Source organism: Parasteatoda tepidariorum, chromosome 3 (assembly GCF_982258835.1).
Source record: "Parasteatoda tepidariorum strain Cologne lab strain chromosome 3, Ptep-v5.0, whole genome shotgun sequence".
Lineage (NCBI taxonomy): Eukaryota > Metazoa > Arthropoda > Arachnida > Araneae > Theridiidae > Parasteatoda > Parasteatoda tepidariorum.
In genome coordinates this window covers 23,488,868-23,503,444 of record NC_141757.1, presented here as the reverse complement: position 1 = coordinate 23,503,444, position 14,577 = coordinate 23,488,868, and the positions used below count along the sequence as shown (strand labels likewise).

General features: G+C 31.0%; 1 protein-coding gene across 2 annotated transcripts in view; it reads left to right on the top strand.

Moving 5' to 3' along the window:
• LOC107438278 (ubiquitin carboxyl-terminal hydrolase isozyme L3) overlaps positions 1–13,946 on the top strand; it is a 59,078-nt gene extending 45,132 nt beyond the window's left edge. For both annotated transcript variants that reach the window (XM_087158957.1, XM_087158956.1), the window contains one exon: positions 13,607–13,946. The gene's annotated coding sequence lies outside the window, so the exon portion shown is untranslated. The remainder of the gene's footprint in view (positions 1–13,606) is intronic.
• Positions 13,947–14,577: the final 631 nt, after the last annotated feature.

Below are 14,577 nucleotides of genomic sequence, written 5' to 3'. Positions count from 1 at the left end.
ACTACTGAGAACTCTGAGATAATTTATTAAAACCGTGTCAACAGGTGCCGACACTTTATTTAATTGAGGGATGCACTGGTTGATAATGCATACCTGCCAACTCTCCCGGATTTTGCGGGAGATTTTATTTTCATATTTAAAGTGGTAGTAAATATATACTATTTTTTCTTTTATAAATTTAATTTTTAAATGATTTTGATCACCACTATTCTTACAAAAATTAAGCTTATATATTAATATGCGTTACAATCATGGTTGTCAACTTAATTTTTTTCAAATACAACGTATTTGTTTGCATAAAATTGAAGTTTCATATTCCATTTTAATACCACAGGGAAAAATGATAATGGAAGGGATTAAGAGTTGGAAGGTCTGATAATGATTGATATACTACATGCGGTTTGATTTACTTCATAATATTTATTTTTAAAATAAGGTGGTATTTAAAAGTTAAGATTATTTTTAAAAAAATTAAGTTCTTTTAACCCTTTCGCGCCGACTGACACAAATACATGCCAGTATGAAACCGTATCAACCAGGGTAAAAAGATAAAACTGGTAATCAAAGTAATTCTTTAGCAGTTTATTTGTGGGCGGAGTTATAATTGTTTGATTTATTTGATTCACCATTACTTTGTTCAAAATAAAATTATTTAGTTATACTTTGAATTAACATTGATTATATATATGATTAAACTAACAATAATTAAAGTAAGTCTATTAAATTAGAAACGACTACATTTAAGTTACCGTTTTTTATTTAATTACGTCCTGATCCTGATTTTGTACGAACGCTTTTCTGAATCATCCGTCCCAAAGGGGTTAAATAAGGCGATTATTACAATTTAATAATAAATATATAAATATTATTTATTTATTTATTTTTGACGGAGACTTCTGAATGAAAATTTGATAGTTACGCGACGCTGATTCCAAATCAACAATCGGTTTTCTCTCTATGAGTTACAGTTTTTATGCTATTTAGTAACATATTCCTAACCAGGATTATTTAAAAATCACAAGATTGAATGCTATGTGTACCCACTTCTCTGCTACGTAGGAAGTGGTAGGAAATAGGCGGTAATACATTTCAGTTTGTACTGAAATACGGTCATATGTTTTTTGTAGTAAGTGTTATTTCCAAAGAAGCAGACAAAATTATATGTATGTATAGAAACCTGTGCGCTCACTATAAATTTGTACATTCAAACAAAAAACAAACTAAGCTAAAAATACCATTTTGAAAAAATCTGTAGCTTTCTGAGCAAACTTACTTTCAGATTAGAAATCCCCATACCCAAATTAAATTATGTAAGGTCAAGTTGTATAAAAGCAAAAATAAAATTTTGCTCCCTAGAGTGATTTATTTTTTTTAATTTAACAGGAATAAGTTATACATACTTCTAGTTTGCTTTAAATGATAGCTGTTTTTTTCCGTTGTAATTGAAAATTCAGAAAAGCAATTTTTTCCCTGTTCGATTCAGATCTTTTGATCTGCCAAAATAATTTAAACGGTAGAAAATTTTACATCTCGAAATGCGTTTCGTGTGAACGATCTTTACTCTCGGATACATTTACCAAACTCAACGATCTTTACTCTCGAATACATTTACCAAACACAATGATCTTTACTCTCGAATACATTTACCAAACACAACGATCTTTACTCTCGAATACATTTACCAAACACAACGATCTTTACTCTCGAATACATTTACCAAACACAACGATCTTTACTCTCGAATACATTTACCAAACACAACGATCTTTACTCTCGAATACTTTTACCAAACACAACGATCTTTACTCTCGAATACATTTACCAAACACAACGATCTTTACTCTCGAATACATTTATCAAACACAACGATCTTTACTCTCGAATACATTTACCAAACACAACGATCTTTACTCTCGAATACTTTTACCAAACACAACGATCTTTACTCTCGAATACATTTACCAAACACAACGATCTTTACTCTCGAATACATTTATCAAACACAACGATCTTTACTCTCGAATACATTTACCAAACACAGCGATCTTTACTCTCGAATACATTTACCAAACACAACGATCTTTACTCTCGAATACATTTACCAAACACAACGATCTTTCTCGAATACATTTACCAAACGCAACGATCTTTACTCTCGAATACATTTACCAAACACAACGATCTTTACTCTCGAATACATTTACCAAACACAACGATCTTTACTCTCGAATACATTTACTAAACACAACGATCTTTACTCTCGAATACATTTACCAAACACAACGATCTTTACTCTCGAATACATTTACCAAAACCTAACATTGTAAGCATTGAGAAGAAAAGTGAATAATTTTAACTTTAGTAGAAAAACTATTGTCTGCCCAGAAACGACAATTAATGCGAAGCAATCATCGGGGTTGGCAGGAGGCTTAGCCACCCAGTAACCTTAATTGGTTTTTAAACTAGAGCATTTTTCATTAGCTTTTATAAGCTATTTACTACCACTAGAATATTTAATGTAGACCACCAGGAGACCTGTCAATAATTACGATAACTCTAGTTCCTTACAAAATATTAAATCTTCCTTTTCATCTTGCAACTACTCTTCAAGTTCTTTCGCCCCATCTTCCAGGGGTTGATCACCTCAACAAAAATCTGAACTTCAGAATGATTGACGTCTGGATCCTCTACCCTCCCACCAGCCCAACGTGTTGAAAAATGATTTCAATATTCTTTTTTTATCCACACCTGTTCCAAGTTCAATTGACGTAGTTAGCAGCATCAACCACGGACAGTAGCCCGATGACAGGATTCATCAATTGTTGTCAATCAATGGCAACATTTTCTTTCTCTGCAGCACCCACGCCAAGTAACCCTTTGTCGGTTGGACCACCCTCAGGAGGATGCCAGATGGAATGGAAATCTGGGCCTTCACCCCTTTCTTTAATTCTCAAGCACCCTGATCGTGTTACCTTCTAGAATCTCATGCTTCTGGCGCTGTCTTGCCATTGTTGGTTTGTAGTTTTTTCCTAACGGATCAGGTGTTTGTTCGTGTGCGTTGAAGGATGGTTTATGGAAATAAGAATTGAAAAGGACGGTGGGATTATTTCTGTTACCGGACATAGTTACAAAGGGTGCCTTCCATATCTTGTTCCCTTCCAAAAGATGAACAACTGTTGGTTTGTTTTCTTTTGATATTGACCATCTTGTAATATTTCGTTGTGGGAAAGGTATGACAACAGTTTTATTTTTAAGAGAAGGGGGTATAGAACGGAAATGTTTGAACGAAAATAAGGTTTTTCTGTGTAAACTTTGTGTAAGGAATCATTACGTTAACTGGTAAGTATTTAGCTTCATATTAACAGACAGGGAATTTTTTTTTTAATTTCTGCACTTTTTCAAAAAGAAAAAATCTATTCGTTGTACATCTACTTATTAAAAATTGTGTTATAAACTTTCATAGTTTATTTTTGAACTCTAAATGTAATGCTTATTTTAACACTTTAAAGGTAAAAACACATTACTTAATTCCGCGAGAAAAAAAAATTACTAAAAGAAAATATTATTTCTACCAGTTTTATAATAAAAAAAATTATTTTGAAATAATTTTACAGCTTTTTGTTTATAGCATAGAACCGTAAAACCTTCCCAGTTTCGTTACAACGAGCGAACGAATCATAACAATTTTTTTCAGCAAGATAGTAGAAAGTTGTCGCGCAATTGCTTCGATACGAACATATGTCTAAAAGGAACGAGATATTTATTAGCTCTTAACCTCTTCAAAACGTAAGGTACCCATTATGATTCTTCATCAAATACACGGTATTCACAACCTGAAAAAAATACAGTGTGGTGACCAATTTTCTCGAAAATACTTAAATTTTCATAAAATTAACTTTAAATTCTTTTTAGAAAAGCAGTTTCGAAGTTTTCACACCAGGATAAATGGAATAAAAAATATTTTAGCACATATAAATACTTCTAAGTAAGTAAAAATTTAGATACACCTTTAAAACAATTTCCAGACTCTTTCTATACTATAGTAATGACGTGTTCACGTGTAAGTGTGAATGCTTTATTTCTAATATAATATTCCTCAAGCTTGATGTGAACTTCTACAATATTGACTGCGAACTTCTACAATCGTTAGAACTATTTTACAAGCAAATAGCAAGATAACGATTTAAGAATGGAATAATTTTATAATTTTTAATAACTTTCTCGGGAATAATGTGTATAATTATTTTGTGCCTTCAGACACATAATCTTTTGTAAAACAAATAAATTTAAATTATTTATTAATCAAAAATATTTTAGAAACATAATCAAAATTATGTTTTTTAGAAAAAATTTTTAAGACATAAATCTTTTTGTGACTTAAGAAACTTTTCCCGCACGAAAATGCTTTTTTTTCTTTTCTTTTTTAGTTTCAGGAAAAATTTCATTTCTTGTATTTAAATTGGTAGCAAAATTCATAATCGATTTAAAATGTTTTGAATGAAACGTTTAAATTAGGTTAAATTAATTCGATTTCAAATGAAATTTCAATTATAAATAAAATAAACTTTTCATGATTGCTATGGCTTACACTCATTTTTGTTTCTATCATTTGCTCTTATATCTAAAATTTATTTATTTGCATTTAGTGGTTGGCAAAATCATGGTAAATTAAATATATAAATCTAAGAATTATATATATAGATAAAATAAATTTTTTAATATGAGTTTAAGGTTAAAATATATAACGTTTAACGATGAATAGTTTGTATTTAAGAGTAGTAAGAACTTGTTTAACTCCTCACACAAAAAGCAAACAGGAAATGGTTTTATTACCAACCACTAGTTTTTCTTTTTTATTTATTTTCCAGTCTTATTTTCAGCTTAGGCCCACGCTAGTTAGACATGACAAATAAATACAATCAAATAGAAAAATACAGCCCCAAATTAATTAAAAAATTCACTTAAATTTTCTGAAAATATAGGTTTCTCGTCTGTATAAATTTATTCATAATTCTTAAAATAATATGGTATTTACGAAGATTCTCAAATTCTTTTGTTTAATTTTTTAAGAACCGCGAATAAAATCAATCATAATTCTATAACTGTAGAATTCCAGTAAATTAAAATAAAAAAGCAAGTTATTTTTAACTTGATGCCCCCACTTCTTAGCAAAAGTATGGTGAGAAAAACTAATTTTTTTTTTCCCTTCCAAATATTAATTTAAAATAGCTATATTTCGTTCTCGTCGACCCTTGTGTGGGAAACGATGAATTTCAAGGTCCTCATGCTCCCTTCTCAAGATTGTATTCCAAATGGACAATGACCCTTGATCTGACCCCCCACAAACGGACAGTATATGGGTGACAAGCGTAAAATCTCATTTAACGCCCCCTTAACTCACCCTTGCTTCCTGCAACTGGATAGGGTTAACTGTTGCAAGCCGTTGGATCTATTGTAACAATTTCTAAAACTTTCTGTAATCTTATTTTGCCCTGTTAATTTTGTTTTGCTTCATTTAGTTTTATTTTCCATTATTTTAAGATTTTAATGTATTTATTTATACTGCATAGGTATAATATAATAAATTAATATCTTTCAAAATTTGCTTTTTTTTCTTCCCCCAGGCGATTTTTTTCGTAGTAATAGCAGGGATCGCAACTACTCCGCTTTTTGCACAAATTATAATAAATTGGTAACGAATTACCTAGTAAAACTTGTACAATACGGATAATTACGCCTACTTTTTTAACGTGTCACCACGACATAACTGCATACCCGCCAACTTTTAATCCCTTCCATTATTATTTTTCCCAGTGGTATTAAAATGGAATCAAAACTTCAATTTTATGCAAACAAATACGTTGTATTTTAGAAAACTTAAGTTGACAACCATGACAGTAACGCATACTAATATATGTGCTTAATTTTTGTAAGAATAGTGGTGATCAATATCATTTAAAAATTAAGATTATAAAAGAAAAAATAGTATATAATTACTACCACTTTAAATATGAAAATAAAATCTTCCGGAAGAGTTGGCAGGCATGCATAACTGCCATAAAGTTACATTTCATATGATACTTTGAATTTTTGTGATACGTAATGATGAAAAGATTACTTAAAATTAAAAACACTTAACTAAAAATAATTTCGTTGCCACTCGAAAATATTTTTTTACAAAGCGGAGCAAGTTGGCATCTCTGTAATAGGAAAGATGGATTAAAGCCATCAAATAAAAGAAAGAGATGCTAACACTTAACAAGGTTCCCGCGGGCTATGAAAATTTTAAAAAGCGGTAACGAAAATAAAACAAATTTCGATATTTTAATTTCCGTGTAACCAAGAAACTTGTTTTCCAAAAATATCTACTCGTATATGCATGAAAATTCCACTTAACAATAAAGTTGTATATTAAAATACGAAATATCTTCTAACACTACCTAAATTTACTATCACTACTAAAATCTTTCGCGGACAGCGGGAACCTTGCTTAATCCATTAACACTAGCAACTTTGTTCTGTGATGTAAAAAGTGTTCTGATTTATAAAGCGGTAATACATTTAAATTAAAACTAAATTGACATTTTTTCTGTTAACTACCAATTTAGATTCAAAAAAGGACCATTTAAAATATCATATCCATTAATAATTTATTCGAAGGTGTGGAGATAGCAGGTTCGAATCCCGCTCCAAGCATAGGTGTATCATTGTGTCTCTAATTTGTTCTAAATGTTCTTCAACTTAGCAAGGTCGTAAGCCGTCTTTATTATGAACACTATAGATGTTTATTTACGTTGCACTAGAGCTGCACAATGAGTTCTCCATGTTCCCATGACAAATTATACCTCTGGGGGTACTGAGATTGATCATTCTCTGGTTCAGGTCAAAATTACGACCTGTGGATGAATGACTGGAAGTAGTAATGGATCCGATGTGTGTGGCTGAAGTCGTATTATCGGTCATAGATGGCGTCACTGAAAAACAAGAAGCGCACTCTCTGCCTTGAATTCGATTAGTTTCGCCAAGCAGGCTTGATGATATTGGCAAGTAGCATTAGAAACAGCAACAACATAAATAAATTTTATTAAATTAGATATTTTTCGACAGCCCTTGATGATTTTGGCTTTCCCCAAAATCCGATGCCAGGTTGTTAGCTTTGTTTTGCCATTCAGTCAATTTTAATGTTTGAGACAATCCAGCTATCTAAATTTGAGCCGTTTTTGGTCTATCAATACTAGTGTTCTTAGCTCTAGTACGATGTTCACCTTATCGTAACCTTTGAATGTTAATAAAATTAATTTAGGTGAAATCGAATCTTTACCGGATACAGTGATGTCGACAGCTCCGTTTTAACTTGAAATGGTGAAGAATTAAAGATCGAAACTAATATACATTTTTGCCCTTAATTTTTAAAGCCCACCACGAGGTAACCTCAGAGCTGCAAACTTTCTAAGCTTTTGTAAAAATGCATTCTAGTGGTAGCTATGTTTATGTTTTAAAGTATTATTTTTAATTCATTTAAACTTATTTTCCACATCACTACATTGAAATGAATTAAAAGTTCAATTGCGAAGCCACTTTTTTTCAATTTTCTCGTGTTGAAGCCTTTAAAATGGTGGCAAAACAACCAAAAATTCTAAAAGCTTTGATTTTTAAATGTCTTATCACTCTATAAAATATTCTGCAAAAAGGGTAGTAGTTGGCAGGCGTGTAACTAAAAGGTGGGACACAACATAGCTATGACTAGAATAAATTTTTACAAAAAGCGTAGAAAGTTGGCAGCTTTGTTCATCATACAAAGATGCCAACTAGTTGAACTTTGTCTAGTGGCAGCGAAATTCAAGCTTAATTGATGCAAAGTGAGAATTCCTGCCATATATATGTTGTTTTAATGTGTAAATAAATTACCATTTTGATAAGTATTAGATATAGCCGTCTTTGAGCACAAAAGTTTGCATATGTAAGTGTAGCAATAAATAAATTATATAAATAAGTGTAGCAATAAATAAATTATATAAATAAGTGTAGCAATAAATAAATTATAGTAATTAAGTAAGTGTAGCAATAAATAAATTATTTAAATTGAAGTGGTTGCAAAATTAGAAAATATACCCTCTTGAATTACTAGTTAAACCCTTTGCACGCTGAATACTTTAAAATGCTGTTTGAACTTTTCGCGTTTGAACTATAAGGACTAAATCATTTAAAAAACATAATATGGTATATTCTTTACTTTTTAAAATTCTTAAAATAATACGGTTACTAATTATTAAGGTAAGGTATAAAAAATTTTAATTTTACAGTAGTGACTGTTGATGGCACCCCAGACAAAGAATATAGAGGGGAATTATATATTCCTCTATATTCTTTGCCTCAGAGACAACATCCCAGTGCAGAGGGTTAAAAACAGCTCTGAATATTTTGGGATAACATTTTCCGGTACCAGTCGGATATAAAACACTATAAATGTAAAACTAATTACTCTTAAACGCTCAGTAACCACGATTCTTTAAAAAACAAAGAGCTTAAGTATGTCACTTCTATTAGAATGTATCATACCTGCCAACTCTTCCGGATTTTCCGGAAGATTTTATTTTCATATATAAAGTGGTAGTAAATATATACTATTTTTTCTTTTATAAACTTAATTTTTAAATGATTTTGATCACCACTATTCTTACAAAAATTAAGCACATATATTAATATGCGTTACTATCATGGATGTCAACTTAATTTTTCTCAAATACAACGTATTTGTTTGCTTAAAATTGAAGTTTTAATTCCATTTAATACCACTGGGAAAAATGATAATGCAAGTGATTAAAAGTTGGCAGGTATGATGTATTGTCTAATGTGGCACTTGCTACTTGGCTAAAATTTTCATTCAAAGTGTTAAAAAACCTTGCTCTTACTATTAATCGAATAAACTATTAAATGGCTTTAATTAAATCCACCGCTATCATCCATGCTCATATCCTAAACTTATGCATCCATGCATAAGTTTAGGATTGTTTTTGTTCCTTTATACATTTTTTTTAAACATTTAATATAAGCCAGATCAGAGGTAGATTATAAAAACATTTTTGTCATCTAAAGTCTAGCGCATTTATCTTCTTGTGCGGTCTCTAGAATTCTTGAGACTGACTACTAGGAAGTCAGTCACCCTCAACACAAGAAAAGTTCTGTTCGGGATGCACGCTCCACTTTGCTAATCGACCGTACACACAAGATTCCGATTCAAATTTCGGGTCGCGAACGATTCATTCGCTAAGCGTGAAAACGATTCATAGCACTTGATTGAAACCGAATGCTTCGGAAGATGTTTATGTGTTTATCCTTATCACGTCGTCTTTTGCTCCTGTCACAAACTTGTTTACGTTTTTTAACAGTCTTTGTGGTAAGATTTTTGAGCTTAATCGATGGCTTAAAACCGTTATAAATAGTGTGAATCCAAAATGCACAGATATTATTATTTTGTACGATAAATATCCATGTATAATGTAAAAAAAGAAATAGTTCAATAGAGTTAATTCGATTTTGCAAATCAACTTTGGTCATTCATGAGCTATTAGGCTTATTCATAACTTAAAATAACGATTTTGTATTATTTAAAAAAATGAGAAACGGCATTGATAAAAATTTTCGAGTGGTATTCTTTAAACTTATGATTCCTGGTTTAGTAAATTCGATTTCTAGGGTTTTTACTCACATCTACTTCGAAATCATTTCAAAGGCGTATGTGCTACGCCACTTTGTCCAGCAGAGTTGCCAACTTGCCCCGCTGTGCAATAAATAAATAATTTTCAAAGGCGTATGTGCCACGCCACTTTGTCCAGCAGAGTTGCCAACTTGCTCCTCTGTGCAATAAATAAATAAATAGAATAAATAAATAAATAATTTTCAAAGGCTTATGTAATACGCCATTTTGTGTAGCAGAGTTACCAACTTGCTCCGCTGTGCAATAAATAAATAAATAGAATAAATAATTCCAAAGGCGTATGTGCTACGCCATTTTGTCCAGCCAACTTGCTGCGCTGTGCAATAAATAAATAAATAGAATAAATAATTCCAAAGGCGTATGTGCTACTCATTTTAGTTATTAGTTCTCTACCGTTTCTTAAAATATTCTGTTGAATCCGGAGCAGTTGGCATCTCTGCAACAGTCATAAGTAACTGTTATAAATTCACAACAGTTATAAAAATAGTGCATTATTCGTTAAGATACATTATATCATAAGACGACAACATATGCACCAACATCTGTGATATATTTTCCCAGTAATAGTGAACTAAAATAGAAACTTAAAGCTATTAGGGTTTTTAATATAACTTTTTTTTCCAAATTAACCCTTTGATGCAGAATTTATCTAATCAACTATGTAAATATATAATACGTATATGTATATAATATGGCATGCATACATAAAAGGGACACTGGTGTCCCGTCTGCGTCAAATGGTTAAGAACATGGCCATTAACCTATCTGATATTTTATATATGTCTGTTTAACGTATACATAGTAAAAAACATTTTTTTAAATTCTGGTTTAGTGAAAAACGAATGAACAACCTTTGCTTCCTCTGGAAATATATTTTCTTAAAATGCGGAAATTCCGTAGTAGATGAGGTGCAGCATCCTAACAACTTCTGCACTCCAACTGAATGTAATTCTACTCAGAAATCCATGACAATACAAAACCGTCAACACGTTGATTTTTTTTATTTATTCCACGTTTAAAAACCTTTCAAGTTGGCTAGTTACGGGGGTGCATTAGGTTTTGCGGGAAATCCCCACCAAATCCAATCAAAGTTATTCTTCGTGAGTTGGACAAATCTGAAATCCGATCAAAAGCAGACCGAAACTCACGTGACAAACAGTTGAAAAGCTAAAAAAAGAAAATTACGGCTGACAGCACTTTTCTTCCATCGCGTAAAGATCAGATTTGGGACATTTAATCCTTTCTGGATGGAAGGACAGCTGCAACTGCGACAGCTGATATTATATGAAACCGATCACAGCTCTGAGAAGCCATTCGTATTGTTTATATGTAGATTTACAGATTTTTTTTTTCTCCCCACATTTTATCAATGAACATTATGGTATATGTTTCCATCGAATTATAAAGTCAGTTTCCTCTCTAAGTAATTTTTGTCCTAATCAAACATCATGAAAAAAGTTTCGCTTACGTATTATTACTAGATTAGAGACATTTAATACCTTATTTTGTAAGTGAATGCTTAATCTTTTATACATCAATACTTTTCATTTCGAAGCATAAAACAACTATTATGCGCCGCAGACTTGAAGAATGAATTTGTGTTTTCAGTTCATGTCTAATGTCAAGGTCATTTAGACCAAAATAGATTTCAGTGAATGGAGATAATTCAGTCTTAATTTCTAGCATCCTTTTATTAGCATTACAGAACCGTAATTATACTAACTGTGAAATTTTGCGTTTCGAGCTTAACTCTTCACCCATTAATTGCATCCTTAATGATTATTTCTCAACATAGTAAACGTGGTTAATTACGGTTATTGACTACAACTAGTGGAAGTAATTTTTTTATGCGTATTTTATATCTGTCTTTGAACAGCCGACTCAATTTTTAAGTAATGTATGTTTATAAATGTCTTTTTAAAAGTATTTATAAATATATTTCGTAAATTTTAAAAATGGATTATAACATTTTCTTTATCAGCACAAAGATTTGGAAACTTATTGCATACATAGAAGTCTGATAACATCCAGGATGAATTTTATCTAATTTGAAGTGGTTGCGAAGATATGAAAGATTCAAATTACTTTGATGACTAGTTTGGTACCACTTTAATATATAATATATATATTAAATATTAAAGTGGGATAGAGTAATATATAGTGGTATACAGAGATGCCAACTGCTCCCGACGAATCATAATAATTTAAAAAACGGTAAACAACTACAAACTAAATTAGCAAATAAATTGGTGAATTATATAAGCCTGCGAATTGTTTAGAAATAGTGGTGGATCAAAACCTACTAAATTGAATTTATTATATCAAGAATCGCACATTAATAAAGTACCACTCGAAAATATTTATTTACTGTCCGGAGCAAAGTTGGCATCTCTGGGTATAGAGTAATTTAGTGCCGACCGGCCTGTGTAGGTGTTAGGCAGGGGTGAAAGCGAGACGGAAAAGAGGAAAGGCTGGTAGTAAAACCTTTTCAGTTATAGCTAGTTTTTAGGAGGAGTTTACTTATTCTTTTTTTAAATTATTCAACATTATCTACTTTATCCTGGAAAAGAAGCAGTTTTATATATATGCTAAGATTATAAAAGAAATCTTGATAGTTACAGATATTTTATTTTTTTCGAAAAAAATTCTGGAAGGAAATGTCTTAGGTACCAGTTTTTTCTCTTTTCCGTCTTGCTATATAAGGGCTTTTAGCCATGGTGTTAGGGAACTGCCCTTGCATCAGAAAGATTCTGGGTTCGAATCCCGGGCAAGGCATGGATGTTCTTTCCTTCTCTGTACTATCTGTCTTTACTGTGGCAGCAACGTTGGCCCACCTAATACGGTGCCCCTGAAAGAGAGACCAATAAAACTGTCCTGTAAATGCCAGAATTGACGAAAAAATGTTAACACAGGTGGTCATTGGAGAAAAAAAATAAAAAATAATTTAGTTGTATATATTGGTGGCGAAAATCATTTTGAATTAAATTTATGGATTTCAGTAGAAGGACATATATTTCGCTATCACTTTAAAATAAAAATAATAAAATATTGAAGGGAAAACTTAACATTCTGTTCTATATATTTATTATTAATAAAATCACTATATTACTTATTAGCCGTTTCCGGTGACCAACTGGTTCGCTTATACGGACTCACCGTTTCACGGTTCCACATTGATATTGCGCGAATTTTTATCCTTATCATTTAAAAGAAATTTAAGGTTTGTATGAATTGTCAGTATTTAAAAAAAATTCATTTCTTAAAAAATTATTCTTCAAAATATTACGCGAACTCACCGATGTGTAGTTCATTTTTGTCCTTATCGTTGAAAAAAAAATTTTAGGTTTGTATGAATTGTCAGTATTTAAAAAATATGTATTTCTAAAAAATAATTCTTCAAAGTATTGCGCGAACTCGCCGTTGCGTGGTTCATTTGTGTCCTTATCATTGAAAAGAAATTTTAGGTTTGTATGAATTGTCAGTATTTAGAAAATATGTATTTCTAAAAAATAATTCTTCATTATAATGCGCGAACTCACCGCTGCGTGGTTCATTTTCGTCCTTATCATTGAAAAGAAATTCAAGGTTTGTATGAATTGTCAGTATTTAAAAAAAAAAAAGTATTTCTAAAAAATGATTATTCAAAATATTGCTCGAACTCATCGATGCGTGGTTCATTTTTGTATGAACTGTCAGTTTTTGGAAAATATGTATTTCTTGAAAATGATTCTTCAAAATATTGCTCATATGATTTATATAGTGCAAAATACAGCAATTTTTAGACTCATTAAAAATACTCTTTTTATCTTCTATTATTGAATGTTCTATTATTGAATGCTGATGCTTATAACTAATAATTTTTTAATTGTTTTCCCTTTTTTTTCCTAGGTTAAATTTAGAAAAAGAAGAAGAAAAAAACATAAGATGCTTATGAAAAATAAAGTGCTATGAACCATTGTTAGCTGAAAGTATTAAACATCACCGCCTGTGCCTGAAAATTAAAAGATTTTGAACTAGAACTTAATTTCCGATTCTATCACCATATGCCTGTTCGAAGCAATTAGACTTATTTTCATTTCTAATAGATGATTTTGAAGGGAAACTATATTTAAAAGTGTGTACGTTTCCAACACTTATTTTACAAAATATAATGTTTTGTATTTCAGATGATAATATCAATGAATCACATGTATTGCTGCTTATGAATAAAGAAAAGCTGTTATATTCATTTTCATTTATTTTTTTATTCTTGTCATCGGAAATGTTTTTACAAGATGCACCGATAACAACTGGACAAGGGAAGAATCCCCGCTGTTCAGTCAACAGGCTCTCTATCCAGTTAGAAATAGTAAAGTTTTGCTTATCCTACTCCACATCGTTGTAGCAAGAAAGCTTAATCGTTGTGAGACAACGAATGCTAATTTGGTGTTAGATTGCAATTTACCAGTTTTGTTTTTGATCTTTTTTTTTACCAGTATTTTTTTCCAAAACAAAAGCCCGCTTAGCCCTTTCTAAGGCCGTGGTAAGAATACTTACTACCAATTTTTAAAGTCCATGTTAACTTTTCTACGACTTTTAATTTAGGTTTCCATTTGTTAATAACTACAGCTTTCTTGAAGTGTGTTTGAATAAAATTGGCTAAAATTTTTTAGCATAAGAAAACGTATAAAAGTTATAAAATGGATAATTCCTACTGAAGTTTGTAGCATTTATAAAATTTATAAATAAAGAAAATTATTTATAAATTTATTATATTTTATAAATAAAGAGAAATAAAAGATCCTGTCCTTTAATCTATTTATTCCCTATGACGAAGCCTTTTACGGATTTACTTTGCAAGATTTTCCCTAATCTATATC